We start from the raw sequence: 17,586 nt of genomic DNA, 5'->3' as shown, positions 1-17,586 counted from the left end.
CTGTTATTGAATAGATCTTGGGCTATCAATAATGTTGTTTGTACTACAGGGACCTGTTCAACTTGTTCTTATAGTTGATGGGGTCTGAGTGTTCACATAACCCAATAGCCACAATCAGACTCCTTTCCCTGACATTTAGGAATGAGACGGAGAGGCAATAAAGCTTCTGTGCTGGTTGCTTGAACAGCAGACACAGAAACTCAAGAGAGACAGGACAACAATGTTATACACGTGCATTTAGAAAGAAGGCAAACCATCTTGCAAAGAGAGAAGATTAAAGCAGACACAGAGAGAAGCTGAGTGGGAGGCAGCAAGCAGTTTCCTGGGTTTATAATAGTTTTCCTTGTGTTGGAAGTAATCACTATTAATAATAACACTTACTGAGCACTTACTGTATTCTGGAAGTATTCCAACCACTTATATAGATGTGCTATCTCTTTCAGTTTTTATAACAGATGACTAAATACTCTTAGCAACTCTATCAATGGAGGGAGAGTTCAGACTGCCTAAGCTGTGATAACTCTAAGGCTAGATTCAGCTGTGATTGTCAACTAGAACACTTATACATGGCCATTCTCTGTGGCTTAGGCTTCCTCACAATACGGCAGTTAGGTTCATGACTCTATGACCAAATGTTCTAACATTACAACTTAGAAGCTTCAAGTGACCTTGCCTCAGAAGTCACACACTGTCACTTCTGCTCTGCTGTGTCAATCAAAGCACCCACAGGCAAGGGAACACAGACCTCCCATCTTTTTAAGGGAATAGTGTCAAAGAATTTATACTATGTTTTATAACCACCAGAAAATCATTGATTTCATTGAAGAATCCATGCCAGTTAAATAGGTTTCTAACTATCCTGTCATTATTCTATTAGCTTTCCAATTTATTTTCTCTAACTCTGGTTTGAAGCAGATTTCTACTATTTAAAACTAAAAGGGCTCTAAACAATAGGGTCATATTTTTAAAAGTTTAATTACATTGAAGCCTAAGTATGTTGTGTTGGTACTAAGCAGGTAGGTCTTCAACAAAACTGCCTTTTATTACTGCAGAAAAGGGCTGTGACCTTCACTTCTATTGCTCATGTTACCAAGTCAAAGCAACACGTAACACCTATAACTCAAAGGAATGTTAAGTCACAGCACCTCCTAGCTTGCCTCACAGCATATTGCAGGAAGAAAAACGAGAGTGGCATGCTGTTCTTTTAAAAAATGAGAAGGAAATGTAGTTTTCAACCAAGAACACATTTTAAAAGAAGGTCTATTGATGTATAACTTACATAGAGTGCAATTCACCCTTTTTTGGTATGTCATTCTGAGTGTTGACAAACTATATTATATAGTCATAGCCATGTAACCACTACCACAATTAAGATATAGAACAATTTCATTTCTTCAAATCATTCCCTATTGTGCTTTTATAGTCAATTCTTGTCACCCATTCCCTTTAGTTTAGAATTTTTAAGGAAGTCGTATGTATGGAATCTTCCATGTGTAGCTCTTTTATTGCCTTAATGTGTTTGAGATTCATCCATGTTGTTGAATTTATCAGTAGCACATTTGCTTTTATTGCTGAGTAGTAGTCCATTGTAAGAATGTTATTTTTTAATCCAGTCAACCAATGAGGGAAATTGGGGTTGATTTCAACACATACCATTTTAAAAATAGCAGAAAAAGGTAAAATAAATCTTGCCATAGTTTTTAATTTCTTAACTATCTTCATATTTTATAGTCACTCTGAGTTATTACTAGCAAAAGTTAGATCATCAATCTGATGGAAATCATGCAAGTTTGGGGAGGTGAGCAATGGTCTCTGTCTAATCAATCATTTTCCCACTGAATTCCGTCTGATTTGATGCAACTGCTCCTGTTTCTCAACGAGTATGTTTGTGGAGAGTGTTGAAAGAGGATTATGTTCCAATGAGTAACAGCTGGCCTTATAGTAAATGGGTGACAAAAGGATTATCCAAGTGTATAACTTGCAAAAATTGGGCCCGGAGCTGAATAGAGGATGGAACAACCTCTTTGGCTGACTTGAAGGCTCGGCTTCTCAATGACGTTTTCAGTTAGGCAATCTTGGGCTTTCTGCGGGATGAAGAGTGAACAGTCAAGGGCAGTGGGAGGCTCCAGAGGGAAAGGACATGGATATTTCTGCTTTTTCCGTTTTCTAGCTCCTTCTCAGCAACCTCAGAGCTAGTCATTTCACATGCTATGCAAGATTTCAGTAGGTTAGAAACAAATTTTAAATCCATTAAAAACAAGCTCATATCAGCATTGCCTTCATGACCTCTTGCCTTTAAAACAACTGAGAACAATGCTGCCTCGAAGACTTTCTCATTCCGTTGTACCATTTGCATAAAACAGGTGTGCCACAGACAGGTTCACTGCCAACTCCACATAATGTGCCTGCACAGTTCTCTAATTTCACTGTCAACGCAGTAATCTTTCTCCTTTGTTAAAAGGTTCTCAAAATCACTGTAAGTAATGCTGATGCATACTGAATTGAAGTCAAATAATACATTTGCCTTTCCCGCTAACTTTGAATCCTGAAAAAGCAAGATCTGAAAAATTAGAGATGGGTCCTGGAGTAAGTCATGCAATACTAAATTTCTCTGGTTTTGTGACAGCCAATATTTCTCAAATTAAGAAAAATAAATAATAGGAAAAGTTGTCCATCATACTTAAAGCCTCAAGTTATATGATTTCTTTCTTTCTTTTTATTTTCCATCCCTTTTACTTTATAATAGTCCTTTTCTTTAAGGAATTTTTATCAAAAAATGAAATGAATATCAACTTAGATTTACATGCTGACCATTTTCCTTTTATCTCTCCCAATTAGCTCCCCACTATCGCTGCTTCCTTAATAACTCTCATGAGCAGTGTCCTGATTATACATGACTAGAGGCAGATTTATTCACAGATACTTCAAGAGGATCACAAAATACACACTTATTTGTCTACACTGCTCATGTGTTACAATTACTGGGAATGAAAACAGATTCCATTATTTTCATCACCTATTAGTGTATAAATAAATGTATATAAATAATTATATAATTATATATCTACTATATTTATGAAATGTATTTCTAATAAAACACACACATATATATAGACATATATACATTTGTAAATATAATGAATGTATAACTTTTATAATGAAAGTAGGCTCATGGAGTTCCAATGATTGAACCCCCAGTGGCCTCCTGCCCATGGCTGCACCTGCCCCAGCTCCTGCACTCCTCTGACCACATCCCTTCCCTAGCCTACTTCACTATGACTCCACAGACCCCTTAGTTTCTTGAAGACAGCAAACTAATTCCTACATCCTGGTCTTTGGCCTCAGAAAGCTCTTCTGCCAATGTGAGTGGAACCAAATCCCTCTCATCTTGCATGTCTCAGCTTAACATCACACACTCTGAATGACATTCGTGGCCAATTTAACATAGCCACCCAATAGTTCCAATCCTCTTATGTTTTTCTTGGCTTGCCTTTGTTCCTCACTGGCATATTGTTTGTCTGTCTGCAGCAAAAGGTAGGTGTCTCTCTGGTCACCCTTCCCTTCCCTTGGTTCCCTCTCAGCCCTGTGGCTCCCACTCTAAGCATTGTATCCTCTTTGCCTGGGGGATCCTTCCAGTCACAGGAACATGCTCAGCCTGCATCAAGAGGAAGGGTGAAGTGCCAAGAAGTTTATATCCCAGAAGCAGCCTTACACCAAGTGGGTGAAAGCTGATGAACCCTTGGGTCCATCAACTTTGTGAAATATCCCAGAAGTCCACAGTAGCACTGAATAATAATTGTCCATGGCAATTGTGTTTAAGACACTTCCATAATCTTCCTTTTCTCCCCTGCTTTCCTTTCCCTCTCCCCTATCTCTGTCATCTCCCAGGTAAACTGTTTGTTCACATGCACTTGTTTTAGGGTCTGCTTCTGAGAGAATATAACCTAAGGTACTCCTTCAACTAGAATGGAAGCTCCACTAAAAGCGGGAAACATCTGACCTATTCATCATTACATACCTGTCATCCCAGTGCTGGGTACATATTAAGAACATGATAGATATTTGTTGAATGACTAAGTGATTACATATGTATGCATGTTACATGGAAGGATATAGTTTGGATATCTTTGAGAGGTCTTTCCCAGGATCCTGAGAGCTGCCTATTTCCCAACACAGAAGGCTCTTTATTGCCTTGGGGTCCAAATAGCAAAGAAAAGACACAAAAGTATGTGGAAGAAATGAAAAGACAATTTGGGACTTTGGTATTCTAAATTGATGTTTAAAACTGTGTCTGAATGCTGAACATTTGATTTCTGAGAGGAGGATTTTTTAAGAGAGAGGAGGCTGTTTAAATATTCACATTGTGAGAGTCATCTGTTATATCATTTAATCAAAAATAATTGTCATAGGCCTATTCTGTATTGAACACTCCCATTGTGAGAGAGGTCCTGAATTACAGCGCAGGGCGCGAGAATGGTAAGTCAGGGGAACTTGCCACCCTGCAACTGTCTGTCAGTATTTCTCCACTGAGCTTTCTCCACTGTAGTCAGGCAGAAAAAGGGACAATTGGATTTCTTGGAGATTGTTGGCGGCCTTCATAACGTCATATGTTAATATAACTTAATAAAAAATAATTATCATAGACCAGTTTTATCTTTTTAGGAACTGTTTAGGTTATTACCAGGAACCAAACAGCACAAAACTCCTGCCCTGGCAGAGCTTATGTTTGAGTGGACAGAGGCACTTCAATGGGTAAATTTTTCAAATGACATAAAATATCAGTGGTGAAAATTAAATAAGGTAAGGAGGTGGAGAAATTCTGCTGTTTTATATGTGCAGGTGACATTTGAGCAGAGGCATAAAGGAAGTGAGGAAGCAAACTCTGCAGATATCTCTGGAGGGAGAGCATTTGAAGCAGATAAAATAGCTCAGGGCAGAAGCTATGAGGCAGGACTGCTGCGGAGAGCAAGATGGTGGGGGGTGGGACCAGAGACAGAGCAAGAACACTCTGGTATGAAGTTTAAACTCTCCATTATTTCCAAATCATCTCGGTTTGACTTCAAGCCAATCAACCTGACAATTGTACATTGATTGAGAGCTAATCTATGATAAAGTTGCTGCCTAGTCACTGGTTGGGTGCTGTCCTCCAGCCTCAGGCTACAATGTAAGGAAAAAACAGCAAATGTTTACTTTTCTATATGTAAAATTTTGATTGAAGAGTAACATGTGTATTGAAAATTGAGAAAATTGTAAGTGTGCAGCATGATGTATTTTTCAAAAGCTGATCATATTCATATAACCAATATCCAGATAAAAAAAGGTCAACCTCCCAAGGGTAATGCCTATTCTAACTACTACCACCATATATTATTTGCTTCTTTTTGGACTACATAAGTGGAATCAAATAGTACATATTCTTCAGCATTTGACATCTTTTGGCCAGCATTATGTTTATAAACTACATTCTCTTTTCTCAGTGTTAATTATTTGGGGTGAATATACTACAATTTATTTACCCATGTGGATACTAGTGGACATTGGTATTTTTCAGTTTTGGCTACTATAAATAGTGCTGCTATAATTACCCTTGTCCAAATCATTCAGTGCACTTTTTTGTGGGTATTCAACTAGATGAATTACTGGGTTAAAGAATATGCCTCTTTTTAGCTTTAGTAGATTCTGCTAAACAGTCTTCCGGACTGACCAATTTTTTCTCCCTTCAGCAGTGTATTAGAATTTCAGCTGGTCCATATCAGAAAATTCGTATTGGTTGTCTTTTTCATTTTAGGTATTTATGTACAAATATTGGATTGTGGTTTTAATTTATATCTCTTCATGTTAATAAGGTGTAGAACTTCATTTTTTTGCGGGAAATTAAATGCTTATATTTTAAGAGCAGCCTATAAGTCAGTCCAAAATAGTTATGGGAATTATAAGTGAGGACAATAATAGCACCCACATCACAGGATGGGAGATAATTGCATAAAATGATCCATGTACAAATACTCAATATGGCACTTGGCAGAGAGTAAGCACACAACTAATATTATGTACTACTATCATTATCTTATGTGATAAACACCAAACAAGAAATAGCCTAAAAATGTGATAATTTTTGCTACTAAATATTCTATTTGAAGTTGGAATCCAGAAGCATTACTGAGTGCAAACCAACAAAAGATGAATCACGTTCATGGAGCCAGTAGAAACAAAATGGCACTGGAAGAGAAATAAGTTAATCAAAATAGCATCAGAGGCTGCACTAGTATTATTGGAATGTACAGTCTTAAATGTCAAAGGGTCAAAATAGCAGCATTAAAAGGCTTCATCTTTAACAACTTGTATGCACTTTAGGTTTAATTATTGACAATATTTATTGAGCTAGACATTTTCATCTTTGGCCTGTGAATTAATGTTCTTTGACGGTTTATAAAATGCATTTGGTCATATTCAGTACCATTCATCTGAGACTTATATTTACAGATGTTGAGTCATTAAGTGGATTCAGGACTGAATTAAAGTCAACCTAATGCACAGAAGAAACAAAAATCAACATGGTAGAATGTAATACTGAACTAGCATAGGATCTTAACCTTATAGGATGTGTATGATTTATTTGAGTCAAAGACAGGAAGGACACACTAGCCATTAAAAAAAAAGTAACTAAAAATCTGACAAAATACTGTATATGTAATGTTCAGAGGATCATGAGGTTTGGAAACACAAATATACAATATATACATGGAGGTTGCAAATATTGTGATGGATCTTTCTCATGCTGGATTTGGTTATTTAGCCTGTAGGAACTTGTGAAATGCTTCTGAATTGAGAACTAGCATGCTTATATTCTGGAAAGGCAACCTTGAAAAGAACAAATGAAGTGACATTAGGTTTGGGAGCAACAAAACCCTAAAGACTTTTGCAAAAGGGTTGGTGTATGACTAGAACCTGAGCATAGGACAAAATAGTGAAAAGCAAAAGTAGTGATTAATTAGAAATGTATTTTTGACACACATTTGATTAAACGTGACCTGTTGGGTGAAGAAAATTAAAGAATGGTCTAAGGTGACATGAGGATTCTAGCTTAGTTTTAATACTTTCTAATCCTAGAAAGTATTAATAGGACTAGATGGAGACCAAATTTGGGAAGAGGATAATGAGTTTAGTTTGGGACTTTTTGATGTTGATAATTTAATTCTTCTGCATTTGTTAACATAATGGAAACACTAATTAAAACTAATGGAAAATCAAAGATGAATCATTTGTGGGGAGAATAGATAAATTAAGGGAAGGAGAACAACGATAGATGCTAACAACTACTGTATGGGGTGAATTTATGAGACAAACAAGTTTGTAAAATGAAACAAATTTACAATAAACAATATACAATAAAAGTCTGAAACATAGCATGGATTCTTCTGTAAACACATAGATTCTCCTTTTTGGTGTCTTCATTCCAAACTAATCTGAATGGTGAGTAATCAGAATTCATAGTAGAGTAATTAAGAGAAATCATAGTAATTAACCTCTATATTTTTTAATACTCTTAATATTGGAAAAGAGATCTTTCAAGTGGATTATCTTTTAAAGTTATTTTTATTAATGCTTTGAATTACTATAATACATTTATTCAAAACATATTTATTTTAAATGTCTTACTATGTTTCATGCACTATCCTAAGTACTGAGATATAGGAATGCATGCAATTAATCCCAAATCTGTCTTCCTCCAGAACTTTATAATGGTTATCTGGAAGGTAATTTTTTCATGTAAAAATTTACAGTAATTTTTCTCTATTTATTTACTTTATTTTCCTCCTTACCAAAGGCCATGACAGCCAAACACACCCATGATTGTAATATGTAACATGTATTAGACTTGACAATTGCAATGAGACAAATGATATCTGCCTAATAAAGATGAGTGGGTATTGCGATTGCAGTACAACTACGCTAACTATAAAATGGTAAATAAATATTTAATATGCCTCCTGAAATTCAGTAAGTATAGCCAATATTTTATGAATAGATATTAATCCACTTTTTGACTGTTCTAATTTTTCACATCTTGAGAGCTTTTGACATTGCACAGTTCATGTTCCCAGAAAGGGCAGAGAGTCCTTAAAATAATTATTTAACTAACCTCTGAGTGAACTAGCTCTTCTGTCACTGCAAAAATTTGGGTGTACTCATTGTATTCATAGGCTTTGGCTCATTTCTGCTTTTTTAATTTCCATCTTTTAAGGACGATTTTTCTTTCTCTGTGGTCTACATTGTGAAAAGATAAAAGGCATATTTTAAATAAGCTCTACCATTGCTAATCACTATTATTTCCCATTAGAATTTGATTCTGGAATCCTACATAGTTAAATCATAAAATAGAAGACGTTGAGGACACTTCATCATTGTAAGAAACTCCCTTATATAATGTTGGCTCACATTCTTAAAACTGGCTGGTATTTTATCTTTATCCCAGAAAAGTTCCCAGCATTTGAAAGTAAATATATACTTTCTTCAACTGTCATTAAAAATAAAAGTGTTCACTACTGACATGTTAGTAAATACTTACTTTAGATCACATTCAGATGTATTTCTATCCTATTTGAACTGTGGTATTTATGTATCATAAATCTTGCTTTGAAAGTCGTTTTTATTGTTACTTAATTTTTGCTGCTTTGATTAACACAATTCAAGACTCACAGATGTATAAGATGTCTGAAACACTAAAATGTCACTGAAATAAAGCAAAACATTTCAAAATAGTCATCTGAAAGAAATACAGAACTTAGGAGGATATTCTTACCGTGAATGAGCATTATTTTTGTACAGTAAAGTTCTGTTCCATTGTATCTATAGTTTTTACAGATGCTTTAAAATATGTGTTTTTTTCTCTGAGACAATATAACGAAAACTAAATATCTACAGGAACTACTGAAAAAGTATGTTTTAAATAAAACTACGCAGAAGAAAAGAAAAGAACTTAAAAGATTTTTATTTTTCTCAACACTGACTAGTTTCTCTTGAAAAGCTTCCAGTAGGGGAAGTCATAAAATAAAATTATAAATAAGGTAGCTTGCTAAAATTATTATGCATGAAAATCTTCCTCTATAGTGTGTTCCAATATGAAAGGAATTTGTATTCATGTTTCAATGTTAGTCATACATTCATTACATAAAATGTTCTATTTCATTATGTATTCCACAGTCCTCAGATTGGATCCTGAATCTTTTTATACATTATATCTCCAAGATTTTATGTGGGATATTTGGCTTAATTTTTCAAAATATATGATTAAGATAGTTTTGTGCAGTTTTGTTTTTAACACCACACTGTTTATATCTTTATAGGCTTACCCTGTCTATATGTGATAGTGCATTAAAAATACTGCATGGTCTTGATTAAAGGAATTACATGCAAGGTTTCTCACTCTACTGTAGGTCAAAGTTTATTTCTCACTCTACTGAAGTTCAAAGTTAACTTCTCACTTTGATGAAGTTCCAAATTTATTCCTCACTTTACTGAAGACTGAAAGATATAAACAAATCTCTTTAAAAATAAACTATGAAGACTGCAGTGGATATGAACAGCACTGTGGCATTTCTTGGAGCCAAAGTCAATCATGCATGTGTTGTTTCAAATATCTAAAAAATATTGAGGCACATGTCTTTTGACCATGCCTTTGGATTTTAAAGTGAGCTAAAAGCATCCTAGTCATTTATACACGGTCACATTGGTTGACTAAAGTTGTTAGGAAAGTGTTCCACAATTATTGTTGTTTTTAAATTTTTATTTATTTATTTTTAGAGAGAAGGGAAGGGAGGGAGAAAGAGAGGGAAAGAAGCATCAATCTGTGGTTGTGTCTTGTGTGCCCCCAACTGGGGACCTGGCCCACAACCCAGGCATGTGTCCTGACTGGGAATCGAACCAGTGACCCTTTGGTTCACAGGCCAGGCTAAGTCTACTGAGCCACACAATCCAGGGCTAGTCTCAGATAAAGTGTTCCATAGTTTATGGATCCTGAAAAGCCACTGTATCTTGAAGCAACAACACCTAGGTTAGTAGCTATCTAGAGTCTTGTTTCCAGAGTTCATGTGTTGGAGAAAGTCACAGGCTTTCCACTGGGTGTGGGAGGATATATGTGTGTGGGAGGAGTTTATGTCACTTTTTTTCTAAGCCAATCTGACCAAAAATAGGTATAATTTTGATTCATTCACACTGGATGGCTCTTGTTATGTTGACTATTATCATCTTTATTTGACTACTTAAGGGAAAAGAGGTCAGTGCCCCTGACTAAATAGTCAGGTATTTCATGTTTTAAAAATTCTTGCATTACACCACACCAGTCACACTGGTAGAAAATCGCTGACGTATCTGGATAACTCTTAGGTGTATGTTCTACACTATCTCCCAGAGTTCTCTACTGAGACTGTGCTCCAATACACTCACAGTGATGACTTACTCTCCTGCTAGCACATCCTTTAGCTTTCTCTGTCTTCCTCACTCCAGTACTGATACTTCTTGGATCACCTATCAAATTTCTTGCAGTCAAATTTTTATCTTAGAATCTGCTATAGGAAAGCAATTAAAACAGATGGGATATGTTTAATTGATTTAGGGTTAGCCAATGGAGTCATGCTTGAGTAGTACCAAAATCTATGTTAGGTGTGTACGTATAAATGATAGGAGTGACTAGAGAACAGCCTAACAAAGTGTAAAAGGCCCACTGACTCACACTTTTATCATTTGTCTTAAGATGCTTGGGGCTCTGCTTTAATTTCACCAAAAAATTAGGATAATATTATAGCTTATGGTCAATATTACTTCATATTAGCTCATTCTCATAAAACCAAAGCCTCCTTAAAGACATTTTACAATACGGAAAGATTTATTCTGAAAAGAACACAATTCACTTTGTATAACTTTTGACATTTGTTGTCCAGGCATTACCATCAAGCTTAAGGTGGGATATGATGACTAAAGGATATATATTCAAAAATTGGTGTTGAGAGAGCCATTAGCATGACTGAAAATTAGCATGACTGAAAGGCCATTTTCTGTATGTTTGGCTGGTTTTGTAGTCTTTCTATTTCAGCCAGTGCATTTTTAGAGAATCACAAATTTTGTTTTATAAGAATGATCTCAGATCCCATTTAATAACACTATTATTATTATATTTTGGGGGAAAATAATAGTAGACCCTTCATCTGAGGATAAAAATAGGAGAAAGGAAATAGAATTAAGGACAGAAGCTATTACAGGGACAGATATGAGAAGACATATTCATTGATCATGGTTAATTATAACTGTGGATACTAGACTATATAACTCATAGAAAATACACTTTTTGTCTAAGACTTAACCTTACTAATTGCATACCCTAATTATATTTACTTAGCAAAGAAAGCTCCCATTCATTTCAAGTCACTCTATTACCAGCACTTTACAGCTCCCTTAACACAAGCACATATAAGAGTCATGTAAAATGACCAGTCCCACTCAGTGCCAGAAAAGACCATTCATTAAAATGAGAAAAATGAATACAAAAGTATGACTCCTATCCTCAGAGGAAGGAGTGGAGGATGATCTATAAAATGCAATGACTTCCTTCTTATCACTGGAACATCAAGAATGCTCCAGTCAAAAATTGGATCAGTGTCCTCCTTAACTGTAAATGTAATGCTTATATCAAATCAAATTGTGAAGAAGCAACTTGCAAATATTAGTAATACTTATACAGCATAGCCTAATTAAATAAGTTACCCTTGGAAGTGAATAGTGTCTGTCAGATGTCCAGTTTTTAAAGTTGCTATAACTGGTGTCGTTCTACATAAAATAAAATGGAGAAGTTAAAAAACAGTCCCAAAGTCTCAAAGCTGATAAGTATGGATCCCGAAACTGCCCTTTACTATTACGCTATGACCAAGGAGAAATGGAACCCAGGACAAGTGTGACGCAAGATCTGTTAATTTGAAAAAGTGGAGATTGGGAACACAAGGTACTGTCCTCATAGGCCATTGCAACTCTTTTGAACAGAGAAGAAATCACTCTTAATTTTATTACATTATTCATAGCTTATGGACTACTCTCAAATTTATGAAAAGGATTAAAATTCAAAACAGGCAGTGTTATTAGCCTTTGAAAATATAATATTTTGCATAATTTGTTGTATGTTTGTTCCATGGCCAATTTTATATACTTTCTGGGAAACATAAACAAGTGAGGGAAATTTCATTCCAGAAATTCTCTGCTCAGTTATTTTCCAACCTTTTATTACTTAAGGTCAGTCTTGAAAGCAAATATCATCTGATCACATGGGAGTTTCCACATTAATGAACTGGCTGTGATAATATCTCACTAGTCATCAAAGGGACAGTAGCTCATACTTTTATTTAGCTCCATTATTCTTTTGCTTCCATTGTTTACTTGATTATATCTTTGAAAGACAAACAACTGGGAAGAAACATAAGCCACAAATGCATTGTAAATCTTTTAGTGATATTATTTAGGTCCTAAAAAGAGCAACAGACTGTAGTCAAGTTGTGCCAAATCTACTGGTTAAGTTGTATCAAAATTTTAATAAATTCAGGGAACTTTTTCTAGCAGTAGCTATACACTCATCAAAGAATGAAAAATATTTAAGTCACTAAAGTAGGAACAATTTCATAGGCCTCCTCTCCTGGTACCTTTTTTCCCCCTAGTGAAAGGAAGCCTAGTCATTAAGATTCTTATATCTCTGCCCTGATCAAGATTTCATCTCAGAATAAGCTATGGTATCAACAAACAACAGAGGGCAAAAATACTTGACACTGGGATTGATTATTAATAGGTAATGACATGACTTGTTACATTGTGTCTTAGATTGTCTTCTCTAGAAGCAACCCTAAGACCAGGGTACAAATGATTTATTGAGTGTTCCCAGGAAAATCAGTAAGAAAGAAACAGAATAGGAAGGAGAGAAAGCCAAATAAAGGTATGATTTCAAGTAGAGTTCCATACCTGGCCTGATCCCACAGAAGCTCTGGAGCATCAGTCACACTTGAAGTTGATCCCTGCTTGAGACAAAGTGTGTGGCTTTTAGACTCCTGTGTCAGTCCTTGGTTATGGATTGTCTCTAGGGAACCATTAAAACCCAATTACTTCTGACTCTCCAAGACCTGATGAAATAGCCTAATGGTGATGCTCTATGGAAAATCACAAGTGTGAGTTATTAGGAACAAAATAATAGATTCAGCGATGTGGGTACACGGAAGTGGTACAGGGCATCTGAGGGATCAGAAGTGAGAACAGCCACAGCTCCCACTCCATACTAGCGTGTAGTTCCAGCACATTGGACATGACAGTGTTTGGCAGTGCCCATTCACACTTGGGCTTAGTTGCACTACATTAGCCCGCTGTCTTGGTTAAATAAGGGACACAGTTTGGTTTTCTTATTTCGGGAAGGGCTGGCTTTTGTTCATGCTCTGAGCCTTGTGGTTAATGGTGTAACATAAAACTTGCTGCACAATCATACCATTATTAATACTGAACATTAGGATTCTCTACCTAAGCTGAAACAAGGCAAATCTCTCTTTACCCTCATTGCCGGGGTGATGCCTATAGCATCCGTCCATAAGTTCTGATGCTTTTATTTATTTTATTAATTTAAAACTTTCCTTGTTCCCATTAACTCTGCATTTACTTGCACTCTCAATAAGACACTTAGCAGTAGAAAGAAACAGTTTGGGGATCAAACTGAATATGGAAACAGAATTAAACACACTTGTTTCTACCATTATGTATGTTGTAAATCACAAACATACAAAATGATCACCCTGAAGTGATTGTGTAATCATTAATGCATGGGGCATCTTTTAAGACTAATGTCCATGGATGCACTTTGGTGAGTTCTGTTATGAATAATGAGCATAGAAATTTACATACCATCAATATTTGGCTCATGATTATAGATGCAAATATCCTAAACAAAATGTATGCAAATTGAATCAGTGTATAAAAATAATAAGATGAATTTGTTATAACAATGTATAAGTATATTTCATCACATTACGAGAAAAAATATATAATAATTTCAATAGTTGCAGAACTATTTGCAAAACACATAACCATTCATGATTTTTGAAGAAAATCCACTCATTAAAGTGAGAGTAGGACGAAATTTTAAGTTCTATGAAAAATTAAACAAAGAAACCTAATGAGATCAAACGTCATATTTTATGTATCCTCTTTAAAATTAATTGTAAGGATCTTTGCTATTATTACTTTTACTAGTTGTATTAAAGATCATGGCTAGTGTAGTGAGCAAAAAAAAAAAAAGAAAAATAAATGAGACACAGAATTTGAAAGTAAGAATTACATCTCTGATTGTTTGCATCAGATATTTATTGACAAAGAAAACACAGAATAATTCACAAACGTTATTAGATGTAATAGAGTTAAGGTGGTTATTTATTAGTTTAATAATCACAAGTCATTTGCATGTTTATACAACAGTACATACAGCTAGAAAGTATAATTTAAGAAAAATATACCTTATACAATAACATCAGAGACCTGATCCAAAGTTAGTCCCATTGTAAATGTGGTCCCATATTTCCAGACACAAATCTCAGTTCATACTTCATTCACTAAAGATACATGAGACAAAAATATGTATACATGAATACATATGAATAATACATATTCAGCATTAATGCATTCATGAACAGACCTTTGCTTAGTATCTACCTTGCCCCAGGCACAGTGCCAAGTATTAGGACAGGAAAACAAGCATGACATGATTATTGTTCTTGAGCTCCTATATAAATTTTAGGCAGGAAAATCTGTTTTAAAATAATGAGAATTTTGTCATGAGTATGTTGTTTCTAATTATAAACAAATATAACACACATTGTTCATTATTAGAGCTCAGAGTAAGAGGACAATTTGTCTGCCATTCACAAAGCTAAAACACTTTAAAGGCCTGCAGGGATTCTTGAAATAAAATTCTTAGGACAGAATTGATCAGAAGCAGGCCTATTGCATACTTGGAAGAAATTACCAAGGTTAGTCAACTCCTGGCTTTTTCTTTTGATATAACTCAGATGACTGTGGTTTTTCCAAAGCTATAAATAGGCAACAGGCCCTTAAAACCATTTTCTTTATCATGAAGTGTAAGTTTTATATCTTCTTCTTGGGTAAATGCCAACTAGAAGGAGCCATTTTGGAGAAAAGGCATGGACCCAAGTTTAGAAAAGATGTCTGCCTCGTTGGGTCCTCATTTATTGTGCCTTTTCTGTTATATTTTTGTAAATTCTCTACATACATAAATATTAATTTATAGCGTGTTCTTTCAGCTGATGTCTGTATCTAGAACTAAAAAAATTACAATAAAGCTCTTCTTTTTTTCCATTAATGATTTTACTTTGAGCCAGGCTTGACAACTAGAAACAACTGGACATTAGCACATAATTTCACTTTCAATAATTTGAGAGATAGGATGATATCAATTTCTGTGACTTATGCTTAGATCTAAAGTAAAAGAGACAGAGGGAAAGGGAGAGAGATAGAGAGAGAGGAAAAGAAGGGAGAGAGAGAGAGAAAGAGAGACAGAATACATTTTCTATCTAAATTCAAATATAGAGAGGGGTTTAATTGTTTGATGGTATTAGAAAGACATAATTTTTTCACATTCATTAAAGTGACCCTTGATATATGGAAAGAATCCATTATCATTATTTTAAGTACCTAACAGAATATTTAAATGCATATACCTAACACTGTTAGAAAGCACAAGACACTACAAAATAATGCAAATCATAAAATGGAATCATTTTTTAACATTTAAGAAACTGATTTCCAATCTTTAAAAAATTGGGAATGGCTATAAACTGGTTCTCAATAACTGATAATGCTCTTGACAAAAATAATTTTAAGAAAATCAAAACAAAACCAGAAGCCTGAGGTCAGCGAACCACAAGCAACTTTATATAGTAAACTTCAGGATACTTAGCAGTAGATCTTGCCTACGTTTTTAGAGGAGTTTTGAACACATAGTTTGATATTTCATGTGAAAGTCTTTAAAAATGAATATGGTAATTTTCCAAGATGAAGAAATAAAGCTCATTACTGGCTCTGTTTTTATGTGTTTATACTAGCAAGCAATTCTAAAAAGCAATGTTGGGAATTAAGTTGTTATGCATCTAATTTGTGTTAATGAATTTTTGTTATCAAAAAGATATTCCTTTATTATAGAAAGATTTTAAAAATAAATCTTCAATTGAAAGGATGGCATTCTAAATCCATTTCTGAAAATGGTCTGTTTTTTGGTTAGTTACTTGGGCAGGATGCAGGACCCTGGCAATGAACTCCCTTTGACACTCAGAGAAACCAAGCAGCTGCATTCCTGTGTCTGCGTAGCCACAGGAAATCACTGACTGAAGTCAGAATCATGAACAGACAGTTATCAACAACCTTAAACATTGGGGGAGAAAAAAATATGATGTTATGAGAATCCATATCTTTCCTGCTTTCTGGAAATGCCTGTCTGATCTCCCATGAGCATGCCTGGGAGGAAAATGAGCAAATATTTAACAATTTGTTTAGTACATGTAATGCGCTCAATTAATTATTCATTTATATTCCCCCCTATGGCTTTTAAATTAATTTAATTTTGTTCATTTTTATTATATATATTAATACATGGATCCTTGGAGTCCATTGATAACTTTTATGTTTAAAATAGTAACTAAAATGAAAGCACTTTAAAGAGCCACTAATCTCAGCCTCTCCACAGTGTATCCTTTCATTCTTTTTCTTATGTGTATATGTGAGTGTGTAAGGGTGTGTGGATATGTGTGTATGCATTCATACGTTATAAAAAGTACAGGTAATGAGTGCCCTTGAATGCAGTTTCCATATAGTTATTGGCTATTTGCATTTTCTCCTCTATGAATTTCCTATCTAGAAAATTAAAATGAATTACTGATAGAAATATAAATCTATAGGGATTTTTGATATATGAATCATTTCATAAGTTGGTTCATAGTGCAAGTAACTTAGAAATATTTCAGAGATCTTTCCTGGTTAGAACATAGCAAACTACTACTTTCTTTCTAACTGCCCTGTATAGTTATTTCATAGCAGAGATCTAAAAGATCTTGTTTATCCATTCCCTTGCATGTGCCCTTGCACATATGTCCAATTTTTCCAGCATAACCAGAAGCAGAATTGTTCAATCAAAAGGGATACATATTTTAATTTTTAAGAAATTGTGCCAGATCTTCTTTGAAATTGCTGTGCCAAACTATTCTCATCAGTCATGCATGGAAGTTAATGTATCTCCCACTTTGCCAACACAAGGTTACCACTTTAAGTTTTGCCAAGCTGGTACAAATCATTGCATCAAATTTGTTTGAATTTTCTGTTCTGTGGGTAACAAGTGCAGTTGCATACACTTTTAGTATAGTAATTAGTGAGTTGCATTTCCTCCCTTTGAATTTTTTATTTATGACATTTAAAGAAGAAATCCAATAATCCTGTTGAATATATTATAATAACATTGTCTTTTAGCTATATTTTGTGAAATATTTTCTTGTTGAATTAATGTTA

This window comes from Furipterus horrens, unplaced genomic scaffold (assembly GCF_987537825.1).
Source record: "Furipterus horrens unplaced genomic scaffold, mFurHor1.1.pri manual_scaffold_8, whole genome shotgun sequence".
NCBI lineage: Eukaryota > Metazoa > Chordata > Mammalia > Chiroptera > Furipteridae > Furipterus > Furipterus horrens.
This window is presented reverse-complemented; position numbering follows the sequence as displayed.